Below are 22918 nucleotides of genomic sequence, written 5' to 3' on the forward strand. Positions count from 1 at the left end.
AGAGGACAGTGGTCACCCTGAGTGCCACTGCTGCAGCCCTGGCACGCCCAGGGATGCTGGGGCCAGGCTCTGGGAGCAGCAGCATCCCCCTGCTGAACTCCATCTGTATTCCACCGGAACACCATCCTACAGCCCCCCGGAATGGACCCGCTTTGGCTGGTACCATGGCGAGCCAGCTACCATCTGGTCCCTGGGCATCCTGCTGCACGAGATGGTCTGTGGGAAGATGCCTTTCAGGAGGGGCTGGAACTTCAGCTGGGGCCAGCTCTCACTGCTACAACGGCTCTCTCCAGGTGAATCCTCTTCTCTGGGCATGGGTGCAATACCAGTGCTGGGAGACAGCAGCGGGCTCGGGAGCATCCCGTTCTGGCAGCTGCTGAGGAGGTGGCACATGTCCTGCTCTCCCCCAAAACCAAGAATTGATGGGAAAGTTCAGGCCCAGCTCTGAGCGCATCCAGCATGGCCTGGGCATGGGAATAGTGGGGCAAAGCAGACAGGAGCCTTCTCCAGCTGACGGGCAGCTTCTGGTTTCTCTCCCCAGAGTGCCAAAATCTGATTGGGTGGTGTTTATCCATGCACCCCTTGGCCAGACCCTCATTAGAAGAGGTGTTCTGTCATCCTTGGATGCAGGATATTGATCTGCCCTAGAAGAAGGGAGAGAGCCACAGGCACACATTGTCCAGGGCCCTGGTAAGTTACAGCTGCACTCATGCCTTGGCAATGAGAAGCAAAGAAAGCCAGCCCGTGTCACTGCACCAGGGTCATGGGATGGGAACACACAGCCCTTGTGCTGGAGCTGAGCTGCTCTGCCCAGCCCTGGTGGCCACCATCCAAGCTGGTTTTGCTTGTCCTGGTTCCCTGACAGCTGGGGCCCTGGACAGAACCCTGACAGCCTGGTCTCACCCCAGGGAAGGAGAAGGAGCCCCCAGAGAAGCTGTACCAGGTGGGGCTGCTGCTGCTGGGGACAGCAAGGATCACATCAAGGATGACAGCCTCTTCCTGGACCTGGCCACTGGTAAGCTGAAGATGATGGACTTCAATTCTGGCACCTTCTTCAAAGCCTGGCTGCACAGCAAATTTACAGATGAGTCCACATGCAGGGGGATGCTCCCAGATTTGGGCATTGCACAGCCTGGCCTCAAAATAAAAGTTCCCACCCCACTCATTGCTGGGATGGATGCAACTGATCCTTCAGTCAGCTGCCCAGCTGCTTTTGGCAGGGCTGGGGGCATGGGCTGGGGTGGGTATGAAATGGGAGTGGGCTCCTGGCCCTGCCAACAGCCCCCAGCACCCACCGTGCCCCAGGCTGGGGCTGGGGCTGGGGCAGCCAGCCCGACACAAACAAACCCCCATGGTGGGAGCAGAGGTGGGACTCCCAAATCTGTGCAGGGGCTGCTTTGCTGTGCAGACAAGGAAGGGCTTGGGCTGCTCCACTGCCCTTGTTTGCTTTGGGATCACGGTTATTGTGGGGGGCAGTGCAGGGGGAAGGGAGAAAACCTGGGCTTTGCTCACACATGGCTGGGTTTTTCCCTGGCATGCAGGGCTTGGGCCTTCCTCAATCCCCTCACAGAGATATGATTTGTACCTTTGTTCTTTTATTCCCTTTTTGTCTGTAATCTATTTTCAACAATTTGTTGTTTGTTTTTCTAGAGGAAGCATTCTGGTTGGTCCAGTCTGGATCGGGAAGTTCTTGGGAGCAGCTGTGGCGTGGATGGGCCGTGCCCTTGGAGCAGGCTGAGGACATCGTTTGGGACCAGCTTTTTTTTCCAGCCATGGATGGCATGAGGTGGGTCCCCGTCTGCTTGGCAGGGTGGGCTCAGAGCTTTTGGGAGATGGCAGCGAGCACAGGAGCATCCTGCTCTGGGCAGCTTCTGAGCAGGTGGATGTACCATGGCTGGCTGCAGGCTGGGCACATGTCCTGCCCTCCTGCCCTGCTCCCCAAGGCAGCACTGATGGGCAGCTCTGGGCACTGCTCTGGGCACAGCCAGCACGGCCTGGGCACCACGGGCAGCTGGGACAAGGGGACAGGAGCCTTCAGCTGACGGGCAGTTTCTGCTTTCTCTCCTTGCAGCCGGGCTCTGCGGATGCTGAGGCTGCTCTGGACTCTGCCAGGGCTCTGCTGGAGCTCAGCACGGGGCCAGAATCAGCCAAAGAAGAAATGGTGTCACCTGCAGCACAGACTTGCTTGAGGATTTTGGCAACGCAGCTCAAGTTTGCAGCGTGGACACCTCCAAGGGAAAACATGACACCTCCCAAAAATTAAACTTGTTCAATACCTTCTGAAATCAAATTAATCTGGGATGACTCCAAATGACATTTTTCAGCTTGCTCAAGCTGTAGCTCAGCCCTTCTCTGAACAGTTCTCTCCCCCACCTGCCTTTTACTTCCCAAATGCTCCCTTTTTTTCCCCCCAGTGAATTCCCAGCCCATTGCTGTCTCCATCACTCTGTTGCCTTCCTTGATGCCCCTGACCACAAGGAAGGCCGAGCCCCAGGTTTAGGGACTCATGCTGTCACTGGCTGAGGAGCAGCAATGTTTCAGAGTTCCAGTGGCATTTTAGTGTCATTCAGAGCCACTCTCCAGCCCTCAGCTCTCCTCACTGCTGAGTTCCCACTCCCTTCATCCTTGCAGCAGGATGAGCTCTGTGAATCCCCTTGAGCCTCCCCACTCTTCCCAGCCCACGCAGGCACCTCAGTGAGGCTGAAGCTGAAGCTTCTCTGTCTCCTCTGGCACTCCAGTCCAGTCCCCTGTGTGGGGAGCCCCAGCCCCAGAGCACAGCACACAGCAGTGCAGTCCAGGCTGGAGCAGCTGCCCTGCAGCCCTGGCTTGGCTGTTTGTGGCAGCTGAATGCTCCCTGTTTCCAGCTGTCCCTGCAGGATGACCCCAGGGCAGAGCCCAGCCGGGCTCCCACTGCAGCCCCTGGAGCTTGGGGCAGACAGTGCTCCCAGAGCTGAGGTTGATGGGGAGCACCCGCAGCTGTGCCTCGCACTCAGTGCTGGCAAGTGTTGTGTTCTCATCTCCTGCAGTCTGAGGGGAAAACAACCTGTGCTGCCAGGCCAGCACTGCCCCTCTGGGCAGAGACAAGGCTGAAAGGCTTTCCCATTCCAGAGGATCCTGCACTGAGCCTTGGCAGGGCCTGGCAGGGCTGGAGCCGGGTCTGGCCTGCTGTCCAGGACTTGCTGCCCACCAACCACCCCCACCTGCCACGCTCCATCCTCCAGAGACAGAAGGGTCTGTGTGTGCCAGGGGCTCTTGGATGTCTCTGTATCCATGGACAGAAGGGTCTGTGTGTGCCAGGGGCTCTTGGATGTCTCTGTATCCATGGACAGAAGGGTCTGTGTGTGCCAGGGGCTCTTGGATGAATCTGTATCCATGGACAGAAGGGTCTGTGTGTGCCAGGGGCTCTTGGATGTCTCTGTATCCATGGACAGAAGGGTCTGTGTGTGCCAGGGGCTCTTGGATGTCTCTGTATCCATGGACAGAAGGCTCTGTCTCTGCCCGAGTTTCCATAATGTCTCTGTACCCATGGGTATGGGATGAACATGGACAGTGAAAGTGTCAGTCACGTTGCTTGCACACTCCTTCCTTTGTGTACAAGACACATCCATGCACGCCCCCACATATTGGTATATTAATAGGATAGGAATGGATAGAGACTTCGCACAGAGCTCTAACTTTGGCATAACTCACCCTTTAGCCAGAGACCAGGAGATTTTTTCCCCAGCTCTGTGTGAGAAGGCGTCCAAGACCTGAAGGAGCAGCATTCAGAAGCAGTTTCAGGATTTCTACACCGGAAGTAGAGCTCACAACCCTCCATATAACTTGCCATATTCATCGGGATGGGCTGCTGCTTCTTTAGGAATATGGCCCAATGCAGACATGAGACTTGGAAAAATCCCAGCTCTCTGTGGGTTTGTGCAAAAGGGGGAGCAGCACAAACACTTTGTGCCTGCCTGGGGGACACAAGGTCCAAGGAGCTTTGGTGGCAGAGGGTGACCTGGGCTGGTGGCAGGTGAAGTTCCATTCCATGACATTCTCAGAGTGGCACAGGACAAAGATCCAAGTACCCCCAACCCCACTGATGAAGTCCTTAGAGTGCTGTACATCCTCTAGGAAAAGCTGCTGTCAGACAATCTATTGGGATTTATAACTTTCATTTGCAACACTTTAAATCCAAATTTCCAACTGCAATATTTTTACACTCAAGACAGTCATGCACAATCCATCTTTCAATTTCTTATTGATTCAATCACAATTTAAAATAACTTAATATTGCAAACAAAATGCAGAATCTTTTGAAATAGTGATGCTGAGGTCAGTAATATGGATCCATGCCATCAGAACCATTACAAAGTAACTGAGTTCTCTTTTTAAAAAGATCAGTTACCTCTTAATCCAAAGTTAGAGAAGATTTTCACTACATACTTGTTTTTTTTCCTTTTTTTTTTAACAGAGAACTCGTAATAAAAAAGGATTGTACAGCAAAAAGAGAAACATTTCTGACAAACAATGAAAATGTCGGCTCCTCCTCTGTTTACTTTTCTCTGGATACCCTGAAGAAAAAAAGCTAGCAGATATGAGCAGAGGTCTGAAGTGTTTCATTTGGACTGTGCTGGAGTTCAGCACTGCTGACATGCTGATCCAGTCAAGAGCTGCAGAATTCTTTTGCAGATCTCGAACCCTGTGTTTGCAGGCACAGCACCTGCAGTGCTGATGCACCAATGCACATGAATAACTCCGTTATTCCCTCTCAGAATTCGGGCTCTGCCCCAGCAGGAGGTGCTGCAGCCCTTTGCTCCTGGTTCCCATGTGGAGCAGCTCCCTTCCTGCTGGCTGAGCTGCTCAGGCAGAGCCCGGCAGCTCCTGGCCCTGCAGGGCTGAGGCTTTTCCCCATTGCTGGGCACAGACTGATGGAGCAGCACTGCTGAACGTGGGGACACCCAGACGGACCAGGAGCAGCTGCCTTTGGCCACCTGAGGCTCCAAGGCCCAAACTCTGAGCAGCCAGGGCTGGAAGAGACTCGCAGGCTCCCTGGTGGCTGTGCTGCCCCACTTGTGCCCGGCCCAGCTTTGCTTGGGGCAGAGGGAGAACAAGGGGCAGCTCGCTCCCAGCCCCAGCCCAGGGACCCCTCCAGCCCCGGGGCTTGGGGCACTGTCAGCACCTGCTGCTCCAGCCACTGCTCCTGCTGGCCCTGACAGCAACACCCAAACCGGGGCTGATCCCGAGGGAGCAGCAGCAGGGCCTGGATCTGATCCCTGACTCTGGGGCAAGGCTGGACAAATGACCCCACAGCAGCAGCAGCACATGGAGCTGACTTTCAATGTCGCCTTGACTTTTTAAGATTTTCTAAGTGTTCTGATGTTTGCATTCTTGTACCAAACTTTCTCACACACTTTCTGTAAACAACTTATTGTTTTGCATTCTTTTATGGAGGAGGAGAAACTTGATGGACTGTTTGTTTGTCCTTGGAGAGGTGGCATTTTCACCCTCCAATCCACTGTCACCTTTTGATATCTATAAATGTTGGAGTAAAAAAATAAACTTGCCCTCTTTCCTGCCTTGAGAGTAACAGCGTCTCTGCGTCGTGTTGTCTTGTGTCCTATAGTGACATTTCAGCACAGTCCCTGCCACTCTTCATTCCCATTTGCAGCGGTGTCACTGCAGCCTGAGGCACCTGGGAGCCCCCAGTGCCAGCAGGGACTTGAGATGGCAGCCCTGGGCTCCTGGAGGTTGTGCAAGGAACAGAGCTGGGGACTCCCTGTCCATGGGGAGCTTCCAGATGGAAAAGGCTGCTGTGACCAGGCAGCTCCAAGGCCACAGCAAGGAAGGTCTCGACCACTGCAGCTGTGCCAGTCCTACAGTCCTGGGCAGCAGCCACTGAGCCCTGGGGGAGCAGAGGGCACAGCAAGAGGGACAAAACCAGGCAAGGTCAGAGACTGGAGAGAGAGTCAAGACATGAGAGCAGGAACAGGTGCTCCATTGCACTCTTGGAGAAAGCTCCTGGCTGGTTCAAAGCATTGAAAGGTGTGAAGGACAGAGAGGAGGCCACAGCAAACAATGCTCCTGTTTCCACACCCTCCCTTCTCTGTGTCCCAGAAGGAATTGGATGGACTGTGTTCTTCTCTCCAAGTCGTCTCGTTCAGCATGAGCAGCTTAGCACCAGCAGCTGAAGGAGCTGAAGCCTCAGGCCACAGGAGCTGCGCAAGAGGAGATTTTCTGAGCAAATGAGTGCTGCTAACATGGACCTAGCTGAATTCAGCAGATAGAATCATGGAATCACAGAATCCTTTCTGTTGGAAAAGACCTCTGAGCTCATCCAGTCCAGCTGTTCACCCAGCAGTGCCAAGCCCAGCACTAAACCACGTCCCTGAAGTGCCAAGGCCTGGACAACAGCCCTGAGTGAGGCCTGAACAGCAGGCCCTGAGCCAAAGGTGGCCTCTGGATGAACCTTTCAACCAAAGGTTATCTTTGTATCTGCTCATTAATGAAATATGCATGGTCATTAGCACTGTGATAGATGTAGCCACTCCTTAGTGACACATGTATTGATCTTTCTGTATTTGGAAGCCAGACAGGGCCATGAAATCTGACATCTGGCCTTGTTTGGGGCTGAAGGATCAAAGTCACCTCCCTTGGTTCCTCCTGGGGCCCTGGCCAGGCTTTGGGAGGAACCCAAGAGGAGGATGAAACCAGATGTTCCCGCACTAGAAGTGCTGTCAATTTCTTCATTCAGCACTGTCAGAGCTGGGCCCTCTCACAGCGAGGTTGGAGCCTCACCTGTGGCTGGAGGCACCTGCAGGAATTCCCAGTGTCCAGGAGTGGCTCTGCAGCCCTTGGCTGTGACAGCTTCCCCCAGCTGCTGTGTGGATCTGGGGGATGGTAAAGCCTGAGGGGAACTGGTATTGGATCTTTCTTAATCACTGCAGGCAATCTTTGGTGGTGATGATTGGGTGCATTGCTGAGCTGCTCCTTTTGTGATCCTTTGCTGCTTTGAGCTGCAGTAAATGACACTGATTCCTTCAGTTGGAGTCTGTGTCTTTGGTGCTGATCCTGCCCACTGGTAAAACAAAACTGGCACAGTCGGGCCAGATGACAAGAAAATGTCATTTTTAAATGTAAATGTGAGGAATTGGTCCCATCAGAAATTCCCAGATGGGAAGCCCTTCCCTGGAGTTGGCTGGCTCTGGAGTGGGCTGAGGTCAGAGCAGATGTGAGCAGTGGGGCAGTCAGTTAAAAGAAGATGAACCCCTGGATGTCTTAAAATGCATCCAAAAATTACATATGGAATAAGGAAAAAAACTTGTGTTTTTGGAAGACAAGGGTGAATTTTGTTAATGACACATTGGAAACAGCACCAACTGAAGGAAAAACTATTGTTGGAACACTGCCACATGGAGTGACAGAAGAAGGTTTCAATCCTGAGCTCAGGTTTGTTTGTGCAAGTGATATAATAATAATAATATATAATATAACACAATAATCTATATCTGTATTATTAAAAATTGCTAATGTGAAATAAGGCTGACAATAATTTGTTAGCTTTGGCTGCTCACTGTAACACTAAATACCCTAGAGAAAAGGACTGGCCAAGACCCAAATGTCAGTGGTAAACTTTGTGAATTGTGTGTAATGAATAAAGGAGGAAAGTATGAAATTGGCATTTTTTATAGGATTTGTTTATACTGTGATGCGGAATGCTTTGTCTGTTACTGTAAAAAATTCAGTGATTAAGACTGCTGGGTTTTTCATATCCCAGACAATCCACAAGCTGCAGGATTGGTTGAATGGGTGAAGGTTTGTTAAAAGAGCAGTTGACATAATGAGGAGATGGGAACCTGTCCCCATGGAGAACCCATCTCCCAGATGTGCTCCATGCCCTTAACAATGGCCCACTGGGGAAATGGAAACCCCTGGCTGTGCACGGCTGCCCCCAATTTACATTAACAAACTAAGTTGATTATTAGAAGAAGTAAAAAATGATGCTATGAAAATATCCAATAATACATCCTGTGAGCTCCAACAAACACGAATGGGGCTCTGCAGAACCACACAGCCTTGGATTATCTGCTTGCTGGCCAGGGAGGAACCTGGGCTATTCTAGGACAGGAATGTTGCAGGGATGTCTATCAGTGCTGGGTTTGAGGTCCAACAATCAGCAATCTCCTTGATAGAAAGATCAGGAGAAGAGTGGCAGAAAGAAGAAAATTCTTCCTGGTGGGATTGGCTCCCAAATTGGAAGCTGCTGTGAAATGCATTTGTGGCAGTCACTGTGATCATTGAAGTGTGAGCACTTGGTGTGTTATGGTTCCATGTTAGAGTAGTTGTGACACCTTGTGCTGGAAATGGAGTACTGAGACTTGTCTAAAAACAGACATAGTCTCAAGAAAAAAGGGGCATTTGATAAAGAACAGTGAAGAGCAGCTAATTAGGGCTCTTTTAAAGGAATGCAAATTATAGCTCTGAGTAATGAACTTGAACAGCACTTAGTTGAAGAACAAGAGCTGATGCCTTTATGCCTAATACCTAAATCTAAGGTTCTATTATTGAAAAAATTGTTTTGAAGGTTGCAGTTCATCTGTAGGTCGAAGCACTGATTGAAGCCCTGAGGCCTCATCAGGCCCTGACTGTGGCCTGAACAGCAGGCCCTGAGCCAAAGCTGAGCTCTAGATAAACCTTCCAACCAGATGTTATCTTTGTATCTGCTCATTAATGAATCATTATTAGCAATATGATCTCTGTATGTGTTCACTGCTGAAATATGGATTTACCTTTCTGTGTTTGGAAACTGGACCAGGCCCCATCTGGCTTTGTTTGGGGCTGTGGGATCAAAGTCACCTCCCTTGGTTCCTCCTTGAGCCCTGGCCAGGCTTTGGAAGAAGCCAAACAGGAGAATTAAACCAGTTATTCCCACACTAGCAGTGATGTCAGCTTGTTTGTTTAACACTGTAAAACCTGTGGCCTCTCACAGCGAGGTTGGAGCCTCACTGGCTGCAAAGGTGGAGGCACCTGCAGGAATTCCCAGTGTCCAGGAGTGGCTCTCCAGTCCGTGGCTGTGAAAGGGTTAAAAGCACTGTGCCTAGGAATACTTGAGCAAGAATAAGAGACATTGCACCCAACAAGGAAGCTTGCAAAAATTCAGCCACAAGCTAAAGACACAGGATGAAACTTGGCAAGAAATAGGGAACAAAACTGGCAGAAATGAAGGGCAGAGCTTGCTAAAACCAGTGGGGAAATTGCTGAAACAGCCAACAAGAGACTGCGCATGCCTAAAGGAGAAAGGTGAAAAGGGCACGGTGATGAAGATGTCCATCCTTCATCAGGAGACCCCTGAGGAAGTCATGGTGCCTTCCTCAGTGCCACCACCAGTGTGCACTGCGCCTGTGCCTCGTGTATGCTAATGATTGTAATGAGTACTGAGAAATCGTTTGCATAACCTCACCTTTTCTGAGGAGAAACATGAATATGCATAGAGTATAACCATATATTGTAATCTGCTGTGTGCCTGTGTGCGCTGTCAGGAGGAGATATCCCTGCAGACCCGGTGTGCTGAATAAAGCAAATCCCCTCCTTGGGCTTTGTCTGGGAAGTGTCTCTTGGCCTGGTTTGGGGCCATTCACGTCCATGGGGTTCTGTCAAGTCACAGTGGAACCTTGGTGCCATGTTGTTGCACAGGCTCACAATGCTCTCCTGCTGCCATGAGGTCCCTCCCTCGGTGACACACTGCAGCCCTGGTTCCATGAGGGGCTCTTGGGTTCCATGGTGCACGCCTTTTTCACATCTGAGCCTTGCTTCCATGGGTTCCATGGACTGACAGGGGCCCTCTGCATTCCATGGGGCCCAGCTAGATCACAGCAGAGCCTGGCTTTCATCAGGTTCTGATACCTGTTCATCCAGCTGACTGGGGTGATTTAAAGAACACAGAAACCAATGGGAAGAATGGTCTTATTTTACTGTGAGTGTTAATGCAATGCAAAGTTAAATTATACATTCAATAAAACTACCTGCTTGGCTTTAGCAACAAGCAAAAAGAAGCAAGGTAATGCACCTAATCATTATTACAGGAGACAAAGTGTAATAAATAGGTGTGATTCATGTTGATACAATTGAAACAGTAATCAATATTGATACACTAATTAATATTTTGAAATAATAGAACAGTTAAAGGCATAATGCCAAGAAATAAGGGGAGAGGAGGGCTTCCCCCCAGCCTTTCTCCTGCAGATGTTCAGAACAGGAAGCAAGAGATAACTATTACTAAATTTAGTTGGAAGATAGGAAAATTTGGTGGGACATCATGAAAATGCTAATTATATGAGATTTATTGCTTTGATGCTGGAACATAATATTGGCTTATATTATATTAGCTTTGGCTTACATTATACTATCTTCCTGCGCATGTGTATTCCAAAAGGTGAATCAAAATACATCGAGGAAGAGGAGAGGCCTTCATCAGGGATGACCTCCAATGAGTGGTGCGACCACCTAAAAAATGGTGGCGCATGCCTGGTAAAGGTGATGATGGGGGTGGAGATACAAGTGTGACAAACCGAAAATGGGAGGAGATGGTAATGACATACAAGATAAAAGAGGGAATTTTGGCTTGGCAAGCTTGTATGAGAGGTGACGGGGGTCAAGCCCTGAACTCCGTACCCTGCATTACCCTGGGCGGTTATTTTTGCTTATGCATTATTATTAAAACCAAATTGTCCCTTATTTTAACCAAATTACATTGTCAATATTTCAAGTGTATTCAAATTTATATATTTTAAGCTATTTAATTAAAATTGTCCTTACATATAATTTTGCTTTGTTTTTTTGATGGGATAATTGGGCAAATATAACAATGTGAAGATCCATTCAGAGATCACGGGTTCAGCTGGCCTTTGGCTTTGTCTACCTCATTTCACATGTCCAGTTTCAAGGGCCACTACAAGAGGCACATGTTTGCCTTGCTACCCAGAAGTGCTCTATTTATTCCCAGGAAAAAAATCAACAATTGGCTGTCCTGTGGTGTGGTAGAAATCCCACCACAATTGTGACTCTGTGAGCAAAGACAACCGGTGCTTTTTGGGGCTGTAACAGCTGAGAGTGTGGCACAGCAGGTTTGATATTATTTTTAGAGTTCAGAAATCATTGTTCCCAAAACAGTCTTTCTCTCCTATCTTCTGTCATCAACTGTGGGACAGAGAAAATGGAAAGGGGCAGGGGTTTGTTTAAATTGGTGCTTTCTTTTTAAGTCTTCAAATAGTGTCAGCTCGATGCATGATACTTTAGAAATTGGATTAGTAGCACCTATTTCATGCCACCAGAGAGGTGGGATTGAAGACGTCCAACAACAGAAACACTGGATGTGCATGAGCTCAGTTTTCCACCCCTCACACAAGTAACTTGCTGTACTATTTTCAGCAGCCTCAGCCAGATCGATTAAAATACTGCTCCAAACAACAACAGAATGAAAATGTTCCACCAAATGGGGAAAAAGAAGAAAAGTGGGCAGCAGCCTTTTCTGAAGAGCTTGTGTTGATTTTGCAAAGTTAGATGCAAACAAGGTTTGCCATATTTCTTTCCTAGAAAAATGCAGCTAATGAATAGAAATCTATCCCTGAGGCTGCTAAGTTGGGTATGATTTTAGACCTGGGAGGAGCAAAACAGGTTCCAGAGAAGCTGTGGCTGTGTCACCCTTGGAAGTATTCAAGACCAGGTTGGATGGGGCTTGGAGCAACCTGATTGAGGGGAAGGTGTCCTGAGTCTGGTGAGTCCATGAAAAGAAACTTTTGGTTTTCCTGACATGCTGCCTTTGCAAGGGGAGGTCACAACTACCCCACGTAATTTGAAATGCCCTGAGCAGAACCCAGCTGTGCTTTCTCACAGGTGATGAGGGATTGTCACTTGTATTTTATGGGGGATTTTGACAGGGCAGAGCAAGAGCAGCTGAATGGGTTTGACAGGCAAAGAGGGCCAGTGTGGCAGCAGCTTAATTCCATGGAGCTTTTCCTTCTGTGATCCTGTACAACCTGAGGCACTCTGGGGCTCTTGAACCTGGCAGCTGGGCAAGTTAATCATTGGAACAATTGATAAATTAACCTGCTCCACTCTCTTGAGCATGGGTGTGATGAGCCTTAAATAAAGCCAGGAGCACTTGCCAGGATGGGAGCTTGTGCTTTGCCAGGGAGGAGGGAGAAAATCTTGCTTGGAGTAAATAAAGCAACTCTGCTTCCCCAGGAAGATGAAAAGAAGGAATTAAATATGTGAATGCTGCATGGAATAATTTGCACAAGGCTATATCTCGTCTGCTATGCAGGAATGTTCCAAATCAACCATGATTCTCCCGACCTTTATTTTTCTGGATTTCCACCACATGATACAAGAGACACTCACTTGAAAAAACCAAAACACCTTGTAGGGAGGCATTATTTCCTTTCTTCAGGCTGCCTCTTTCTTTTGTTACCTCCAGAGCTCTCACTTCATTTCTGCTGTGGTTTGGAGCACATGCTTACATCCTTGCTGATCCCCTGGGCTTCTTTTGGCTCTGGGTGTCACGGACACTATTAATGGTGGGTTTTTTCCCCTCCATCTTCTTCTGTTTCTTCATGTGGTTTACCTTCATTTACCTGTTGGAGTTATGTATTTTTCTCACCTTTTATTACTCAGTGCTTTTTCTTCATTCTCTAATACCAACTTCTCACTTGCCCTGTGGCTGTTAGGTGCCAGTTATGGGAGCATGAATTCTTTCTCTAGCCCTTGTCTGAGCTTTCTCAGGGAGCTGAGAGCTCTTTGGGGTTCACCTTGACTCACTTCAGCGCCTTCCTTGGTGCTGCCTGTGTACTTGAACACTTGAAGGGAATAAAGTCTCAGTGTGGAGATGACAGTTGTGAAACGATGGCCCTTTTGGAGAAGACAAGAATGCTATTGTCAATCTTTTCAAGGATAAATGGAGCACCCGGTTTTGGGAGAAACCGGCTCAGCTCAGCGCAGAGGTGGCTGCTGCAGGTGCCCAGGTTTGGAGGGAAGGCTGCAGCTCCTGGGGATGTGTTGGTGTGGGGCTATAAGGTTTGTGCTGGGTCCCTGGAGCAGTGGGAACACCCCACAGGGAGATGCACATCAGGAAATGGGTGCATAAAAGGCCTGAAGTGTGACCAGCTTTGGTGAAGGGTTCCATAGGAAATAATATTTTTACTGAGATTTTGGACAATTTGAGGCTCCTTCTCGTGTTCTTTGCCCGATGAACATTCCCCCTTTGCAAGAGCCTGGGGAATGCAGAGCTCACACAATGAAAATCCCTGATCATTATATCTCTTTTCTGTTCTTTGATGTTGTCATCCCTGCAGGAGTCAGAGGAAGAGAATATGTGTGACCCGCCTGGCTTTAACGTTGTGCCAGGAGCAATGCCATGGGGAAGCTGGTCAGAGGAGCATCTGAGAAGTGTGTGGTACATCAGGGATGTCCTAATACTGATGTTTGCACAGAGATGAAAAAGTATCAGTTTACATGGCCTGAATGTCTGGCTCTGGAGATTCTGCATTGCATGAGATGTGCTGAGTTCATCTGGCTCTGAAATATCATCTCTGCACCTTAGCCAGGAACAGCATCAGAGTTCTGAACAGATTCATCAAAATCAGTCATAAGCCAGAGGCAAACCTTGGCAATACACATCTGTGGCAGGTGAGGAGACCAAATGCTTCCATTCTTGTTCTTGCAGAATGAATTCTGCAATAAAAAATCCTCTCTCTTGGCATTAAAATACTTTAGTTTCAGCTCTGCCCCAGACTATCGGTGTCATGTATTTCTCTGGATGCTTGCGGGTAGGTTCTCCCCCTGGAGCTCTCTGCAGGTTGGTGCTAATTCCAGATGTTCCCTCAGGTTCAGATGTTTTGCTGCCTGAGCAGAGTGTGCAGAACAGGGATTACAAGCACTGACATTTGCTGTGCTAGAAAGTGCAAGGGACAAATTTGTGCCAATTAACTTCACACCTTGAACTAGGAGGATCAATTCTTGTTGTGCTCAGCAGAGTCTGGGAAGAGAGGGGGTTTCCAAAGGAAATCTTGGTCCATGTAGGGCTGAGGCTCCCTCCAGGCTGGCTCCAGCCCCTCAGGGTGCCCAGGAGCAGGGCTTGCCCACAGCCCAGTGCACCTTCCTTAGCCCTGGGGCTGCCCAGGGAAGAGGCATGGCTGAGGCTCTGCAGGAGCACACAGGCTCAGCCCTGCTCCAACATGGGATCCATGGGCCAGGGCACGCTGGGCTTTGCCCCTACAGCTCCCAAGTGTGTCCAGAGAAACTGCAAGGAGAGGCTCACCTCTGTCAGTGGGACCCCTCTGTGCACAGGGACCCCCACTCCTGGGGTGGCTGTGCCAGGGACCTCCTGCCCTGGGAGCATGGAGCAAGTGGAAAGCACAACTTTGCAAAATGTTGCCTGTGCCTGAAGCAAATGCAAAGAGAACTGGGGTGTGAAAAGAAAAATTTGTTTATTACAGAAGAACAGTAGCAAAAATAGAGAACATATTTACATTGTAAGAATATTTGTAACAACAACAATCGATAGAACATATATACAGAAAAACCTATCTAACAAAAAATATATGAAATGTATTTACAGAAGACAAAAAGCCCTAAAACCTATATCCTAAAGTCAACATCAAAGTGTAAAACGTATGTACAAAAAGGTGGCATCTCTCTCCATGATGTCCATCGCACCTGGAAGAAAAGCAAATGCCACGGTCACTCCAGTCAGGCACAGAGGGCTCTTGCATGTGCCCCCAGGCTGGCACAGCTGGCACAGCAGCAGGACTCTGCTAGCAGAACTGAGCCTGGCTGGGTCTGGGATGGAGCTTGTGTGGAGCAAACCAGGCACAGGAAAGGTTGTGGATGGCCAACAGAATCCAATGCCCTGGGTACAATGTCCCTGAGCAGGGAGCACCCAGCCCAGCCCCAGCCTGGCAGCAGGAGACCCACTCTGCCTGTCCTGCTGCTGGCATTGCTCTTCATGCCAAGATCATGGCCTCTTCCTCACCTTTTTAATCAATGTCCATGTCCTCAATGGACTCTTCCATATCCACATCCATCTCTTCTTCCACCGTCACCTCCACCTCCATCTCCTCCTCCCCAGTGTCTTCTCCCTCCGTCTCCATGTCCTCCTCTCTATCAATCTCTATATCCACCTCCATCTCCTCTTCTCCATCTGGGACAGCCTGCAGAGGTAGCAAAACCTCAGAGTGGGCTCCCTGTCCCACTCCATGCCCACAGAGCTCCAGCCCACCCGGGCAGGTGGGGAGTGTCCACCTCCATGGAATGGCACCAGACCTTCCCCAGAACAAAGGGGAGCATCCTGCAGGGCTGGATGATGAAATCCAGGCACTAAGGATCTTTCAGGACTGAGGAAAGCTGACAAGCAGAGTGGGCAGGAGCAAGGTGCAGAGCGTGCGAACACAGCAGCCAAGGGTTGTGTTGTGCCCTTTGCTGGGCGCTGGACGTTCCAGCTGGAGCGTGGGCTGTGACATCACAGTTCCCAGGCTCCATCTGAAGTGGACACTGGAGACCATGGAATGATGGAGTCCCTGAACGGTTGGGCTTGCAAGGGAGCCTGAAGAACAACATCTTGTTCCCAGCTGAGCAGTCTTCCCCCAGAGCGTGCTGCTCAGAGCCCTGTTGCCAAGGATGGGGCATGCACAGCCTCTGTGCACAGCCTGGGCCAGTGCCCCACCACCCCCAGTGGAAAAGAGCAGCTTCCTTAGATGCAGCTTCAATCAACCCCCTGCAGTTGAAAGCCAATCCCCCCTTGTCCTGTCAGCACAGGCCCTGTTGAACACTCTGTCCCCTTCTTTCCTGTGGGATCCTTCCAGTCCTGCACAGCCACAGGGAGGTCTCCCAGTGTCTCCTCTCTCCAGGCTGACCATCCCCAGCCCCACTTGCCCAGGAGTCAGTCACATCAGGGCCAGTCAAGGCTGCAGGGTAGCAAATAGCATCAGGAACTGAGAGATGCAAGCTTTAGACCCAGGTTTGCCTCTAAATGTACAAAATTAATAACAGTGGAGGGGAAGATGGTGGGACACTGGTTCTGTTCTAACTGGTGATTTATTTTTCTTCTTTTCTGTCATGCTGCCCCAGATTTTTGTGTTTGAAAGGAAGCTTGGCACAATGTCCATTGTCTTCTCCATTTGTGAAAGACCAAGCGGAGTCTGGGCAGGCTGATATGCAGGGCAAAACCTGAAAATACACTAGTGATCCATAGCCTGGGGGATGCAGATAAACCCTACCAAAAGGAATTTCTGGAAAGCTGATCCTGGTTTACATTATCTTGAGTTTGGCTTTGCCAACTTCACCAGTCTTTTATGAAAAAGCAAACAAAAAACTCAAACCAAATCAGACAAAAACCCAATCAATCAATCAAACAAACACACCCAGCAGCAAACCAATCAAACAAATAGATAAAAAACGCCAAATAAAACCAAAGGAAATGAAGAGTTAGTATTAGTTGTGAGGATAGCACAGCAGGCAAATGGCTGCTTCCCACAGGATCACCATCAAAAGCCACATAGAACAGCTGCTCCAAAATATACCCAAGAGGAGAAAAAGAAAAAGTGATCCATGGCAACTTTGGGGGCAGCTCCACATTCAGGTGAAGGATGAGCACGCAATGGTACAGATTCAGCATTGCCCACCCTCCAGGCTGCTGTTTGCTCCTGATGAAAGCCCCTTGCAGGACTATGGCCCCTCTCAGTGCAGTGTCAGTCACTCCCAGAGCTCTCTGCTGAGCCACTGGCATTTGCAGAGTGACATCCAACCGCAATCCTACTGCCTGCTGAGCATCTGTGGAAGATCCTGAGCATCTTCATGCCTAGGACCACAAAACAGCTCAGGCTTTCTCTGAACTGCTTTTCAGGGGGGGTTTCCATATCCCCGTGAGATCTGTTCATCCCTCAACATGTATGACTTGATGAACAATGATGCATTTGTGTTCCTTCCTTCCTCCTGTGTGCCAGTGAGAAACCATCCATGTGACTGGAGGATATTGTGTGTAGGGAAATTGATTCCTGGCTTGCCATTTTGCTTCACTGTCACTCAGCTGAACGTGGTCCTTATCTAAGAAGGACTTAGAACTTGCAACAAGTGATAAATTAACCTGCTCCACTCTCCTTAGCATGGGTGTGATGAGTGTTAAGGAAAGCAGCGAGCGCTTGCCAGGATGGGAGCTTGTTCTTTGCCAGGGAGGAGGGAGAAAATCTTGCTTGGAGTAAATAAAGCAATTCTGCTTCCCCAGGAAGAGAAGCAATTAAATATGTGAGTGCTGCATGGGATGATTTGCACAAGGATTGTCTACTATGCAGGAATGTTCCCAATAAACCATGCTTCTCCTGACCTTCATTTTTCTGGGTTTCCACCACATGGTAGAAGAGACTCTCAATGAAAAAAAGCAAAACACCTTGTGGGGAGACGTTTTTTCCTTTCTTCAGACTTCTTCTTTCTTGTGTTCCCTCCAGAGCTCTCACTTCATTTCTGCTGTTGTTTGGAGCACGTGCTTCCCTCTTTCCTGATGCCCTGCGCTTCTTTTGGCTCTGGGTGTCATGGACACTCTTAATTGTGGATTTTTTCCCCTTCATCTACTTCTGACCTCCAGCCCTGGGAACCTGGAGCAAGTGGAAACAACCACTTTGCAAAATGCTGCCTGTGCCTGAAGCAAATGCAAGGAGAACTGGGGTGTGAAAAATAAAATTTGTTTATTAGAGAAGAACAGCAGCAAAAATACAGAACATATTTACATTGTAAGAATATTTGTAACAACAACAATCGATAGAACATATATACAGAAAAACCTATCTAACAAAAAATATATGAAACGTATTTACAGAAGACAAAAAGCCCTAAAACCTGTCGGAGAAGGGAGACTGGACACCAGTTGGTCATCAGCAGATCTCGTTTATTGTGCCTTGTACAGCTGGTTATATACCATTCTTAATTAGCTCATGCATAGTACAAAATCATAGCTCATGATTGGTTATATTGCATTTGCATCATAACTGTGCACTTCTGCACTTTTGCGGTTTTTATCAGGCTCTCACTTCCTTCTCGACATCCTGTTTACCACGTTCTTGCACATGTTCCTTCCTCACAAGGACACCCTGTCCTTCAGGCTACCTCCGGCCTATATGTCCTCTAACTTGAACAGATTCGTCTGACTATGTCCCTTCTCTGCGAGCCATTCCTTTACGAGGCTCTCCACACTTCCCCCGTTTTCTTTATGAGCAAGCATTGCTACCTTTTTTTGATCAAAGGCGGACATGATCATTCTCTGCATACACTGCAGCAAACAAGGCAAAAACATTAAAATGCTTAAGGCAATTATAGCGATTAATATTATAAGCTGAATAATATGTTTCAGCCAACCGGTAATGCCTAGCCCCTCGAAGCTGAGCCCAAAGAATGTGTCATCCCTTTGTAACAATTGAGTATGCTCTTGAAGCTTTTGAATCTTGGCGTGAATGGATTCTGAGCTGTTATCTAGAGTCATGCAACACATACCATCGAAATCCTCACATCCATGCCCATGTGCTAAAAGCAAAAAATCTATAGCGGCTCTATTCTGTAACACCGCATGTCTAACAGTATCCACGTCGTTAGCCAAAGCAGAAAGAATTCCCGAGGTGGCATTAGCCTGTTTTGCGACCCAGCATTGTAATTTTTCTAATTCAAAAAGCGCATGGCCTGCAGCCAAACCTGGCAAAAACAGTGAAGCTACAATTTGTTCGGCTCTGTTAAATAATTGAACATTATCGTCACACGAGGAATCTATAGCGCCTCGTTTTCTGCGAGTGATGGTAAACCGGGTAGAATTTACCTGCATTGCTTGGAGCATTTCTTGTGAAGGAAGAGCTACCGTCAACTTGCCAAATGTGCAAGGGCCTCCCACAGGCTTCTGAGGGATACTAGAAAAGGCACGATCTCCACAGAGCAAAAATATGCCGGGGGGCAGCTTTCTGGGTATAGTAGTACCTGGGGCTGGATGGGATTCATTGCGTGCTAGGTTTTTGCACCATCGAGAGTGGTTCTGCCATAGTTCCCCTTCTAGTTTAATACTTGTGGTTCCAGTAAGATTACACCAAGCCCCATTACCTTCATTACAAGACCACCTAGAACTATTAATGTATATACAAGCTTCTGCATGCAATGTACCAAGAATCTCTAACCTTTGTGGTGGGTTACCATAGGGGAGACGATCGTCCCAGGAGTCATAATCCTTTAGACATTCCATGATTCCCTTTGTGTTGTTGCACCGTGCAATCTGCCCTCTACTTTGGCTTGTCAAAATTTTTGCTTCAGTATTGTTTAAAGGAACTCCTATTAAACATGTATGAAAGGGATCTTCTGGTCGAGCCAGCGACACACAAAAATTGGTGCGATTTAAGGCCTTGGCAAGCGTGACCCACATGTTTTGTCTTGGAAACCAGCCAGCTATTTTAGAATGATTTTCCTCACCAGTAGTATAGCTTAAGATAACAGCCAAGCAAACTATCCACACAAATTTGCCCATTGTAACTAGTTACCTTTTCACTTATTGTTGTGTTTAGGGGATGCTTTACCTACATGAAGGCGTTGCACTCTCGCAATGCAGCGGTCTAAAGCAGTATCAGGGTCTTCCCAAATTGGGCCAAGGTAAGCACGGTAAAAACAACCAAGATGCGGCACCTTGTACTTACACCGTGCAGCAAGTATATGTGAGTTCGCCAATTTTTGACATCTGTGTATCCAACCTTTAACCATCCACCGTGCCCAAGCTAAGATGAGCTGTTCTGGCGCCTCGTATACTCTTCGCGCCTGTGCATATCGTACTCCTGATTCTCGTTCGAAAGCTAGGCCCCAATCATCCTGCCTCAAATCATCCCCTTGACATTCCCCACACCATAACTCATAAATCAAATTCTGTTCTGTCCAAAAAACTCTATTGCACCCTCCACAACGGAATGCTATCCAAGCTTCACAAAGCGGATTTTCACAGCTGCAGCAAGGAAGATGCCTTAGTGGCCGGAAGGGTGCAATTCCCTGGTTCCCGTATTGGCCTAACCAATATACCCAATTAGACGGCGTAGTCAGCAAAGCATCCCGTGCGTTAATGTTATAGTTGGCCAAAGTCCGCAAGTAAGGCTGTAGGATCAGCGACAACTTCTGCTGAGTCCTCTGTTGGTCCTGCTGCGATAGTCTCTCCAACTGTTCGATCATTTGAAGCAGGTTTCACCCATTTAGCGGGAATCCATAGAGTTCCTGTAGGAGTGGAAACACAAACATAACCTCTGCCCCAATATACTACTTCGACAGGGCCATTCCATATTCCTGTTTTAGGATCCCGGTAGCGGACCCATGCTTTTTGATTTGTTTTCCCTTCAGACTCTGCCTTGCTGGTATGACGTACAGCAGGGGGCTCAGCTTCTTCCCCAAATACACACAAATGGTTCATTACATATAGAGCTTTAAACAGCCTTTCCTGTGGATCAACTATTTGCTCATGTTTTAACAGATATTGCTTGAGTGTCCTATTTGCCCTCTCCACTATGGCTTGTCCTGTAGGAGAGTGTGGTATTCCTGTAACATGTTTAATACCCCACTGCCTCATGAATTGACTTAAGCTTTTACTTGCGTACGCCGGTCCATTATCAGTTTTTATTTCCTCTGGTACTCCCATAACTGCAAAACAACTGGTTAAGTGTCTGATTACGTAAAAAGCTTTCTCTCCTGCCTGTGCTGTAGCCCACACATATTTACTATAAGTGTCTATGGTTACATGTATGTATTTCAGCCTCCCAAACTGTAGCACATGGGTAACATCCATCTGCCACACTTCATTACTCCGTAATCCACGAGGGTTCACTCCACACCCCAGCCCTACTCCGCCATTGTGAAAGCTGCATATTGGGCAGGCTCTAACTATAACTTTTGCCTCTGACATGCTAATTATAAATTCCCTTGCCAGTCCCTTAGCGTTTTGATGGTACCTAACATGGGATTCTCGGGCACTAATCATCCTATCATCCGCGACAGTGGTAACTAACTTATCTGCTCTTGCATTGCCCTCACCGAGGCCAACATTCCACCTATGACTCCTAATATGGATAATGCAATAAGGTGCTGAACGGGCTGCCAAAGCTCTCTTAAGCTGCATCAGCAATTCATATAATCTCTTATTCTGGACCTCTTTTACAGAGGCATCCTCTACCCTTCGCGCTACCCCAGCAACATAAAAGGAGTCAGTGACAACGTTCAAGGGCCCTTTCAGTTCGCTTAAGGCCCAAACAACGGCAAGTAGCTCTAGAGTCTGTAAACTGTCTTTAGGGTCAGCTCTCAGGACTTGTTTTTTCCATCGGGATCCCTTCTTCCATGTGATGGCCGCCGTCCTTGACTTCTTTCCCGCATCAGTGAAGGCGGTAACAGCACCTGAAATAGGCTTTTCTTCTCGCAAAGGTCTCGTAATCCAGTCCCATTCTTTTAACCAATGAAAATGCTTTGGAATAAGCGTCCCTGTAAAAATGTGCGATCCAGACCCCAAAAGTGCTACTTGTAGCTCCTCTGAATTGCTCAGGTACCAATCCAAATCTCCTTTCCTCATGGGTAAATAAATGGTTACTGGTTCTGCCCCGGTAACTTCTACAATTCTACTCTGTCCCTTTCGCACTAGGGCAGCAACCTGTTCAATTTTTGTGTTAATTGTCCTTTTCACTTGCAATGGCGGGGAGATCCATTCTAAGACCCTAATCTCCCCCGTTTTCTTTATGCATTGTGTTAAAGCACCTAGAAGATGTAGAGGGGTATTCCACACAGTAAGGGTGATTGGAAGTTCCGGATCGTGACGAGAGACAAAGCCAAGCTCAATACAATGGATAATTTCTTGCAGAGCGGTTTCCTGTTGTGGCGTAGGATGAACGGGCGCTGCTGGGTCTGTACCTCTTAGGAGTGGACGGAGCTGATCCAATAGAGAATTCGGAATTCCAATAACGGGTTTCAGCCATTGAAGATCTCCCAATAACCTCTGAGCATCGTTGAGGGTGGCAATCTTAGTCGTCAAGTGCAGCTTTTGTGGCCGAATTATCTGGTTTGTAATTGACCATCCGAGGTATTTCCATGGGGTAGATTGTTGTATCTTTTCCTCAGCTATCACAAGAGAGGCCATAGCCAGTGTGGCCTGAATGTCTTTTAATTGTTGCGGTGTAAAAGGAGTTGGTTGAGCGAATAAGATGTCATCCATATAATGATAGATAATGATATTTGGCCATTGCACCCTCAGCGGTTGTAATGCCGCATCTACATAGAGTTGACATAAAGTAGGAGAGTTACGCATTCCTTGTGGAAGAACAGTCCATTCAAAACGCTTATCTGGCTCTCCTCGATTAATCGCTGGTAATGTAAAAGCGAAACGTTTCGTATCCTGAGGATGTAGGGATATAGTAAAAAAGCAGTCTTTTAAATCAATGATCAAAAGAGGCCAGTCTTGAGGGAGCATGGCAGGATTGGGAAGGCCTGGTTGTAATGCTCCCATTGGCTCCATTTGTTCATTTACTGCCCTCAAATCGTGTAAAAGACGAAATTTGCCTGACTTCTTTTTTATTACAAAAATTGGAGTATTCCATGGGCTTGTGGATAGCTTCAGGTGTCCTTGTTGAAACTGTTCTTGCACTAGCTGGTGAGCATGGAGAAGACTTTCCCTTTTCAACGGCCATTGCTTAACCATTACTGGCATATCAGTAGTCCAAGTAAGTGGAATCGGGAAAGTCCAAGCAATGGCGATTACCCCAAAGGGTGCTCATTGGACAGAACCACCCCTAGCTGGGCTAGAATATCTCTGCCAATGAGGCAGTGGACCGTGGGAGGTAACGATACTATTGACAGTACCGTTACCAGGGTCTGTCCATCCAAGGTAATCCTAACTGGAGGTGTTTTT

At 48.2% G+C, this 22918-nt stretch overlaps 1 long non-coding RNA gene across 1 annotated transcript in view; it reads left to right on the forward strand.

The window, feature by feature from the left end:
- Positions 1–1503: 1503 nt before the first annotated feature.
- Positions 1504–22918, forward strand: part of LOC135305824 (uncharacterized) — a 42035-nt gene continuing 20620 nt past the window's right edge. Inside the window, exon 1 of the long non-coding RNA XR_010366802.1 lies at positions 1504–1786. This is a non-coding gene — a long non-coding RNA (uncharacterized LOC135305824). The remainder of the gene's footprint in view (positions 1787–22918) is intronic.

Source organism: Passer domesticus, chromosome 8, assembly GCF_036417665.1.
Source record: "Passer domesticus isolate bPasDom1 chromosome 8, bPasDom1.hap1, whole genome shotgun sequence".
Lineage (NCBI taxonomy): Eukaryota > Metazoa > Chordata > Aves > Passeriformes > Passeridae > Passer > Passer domesticus.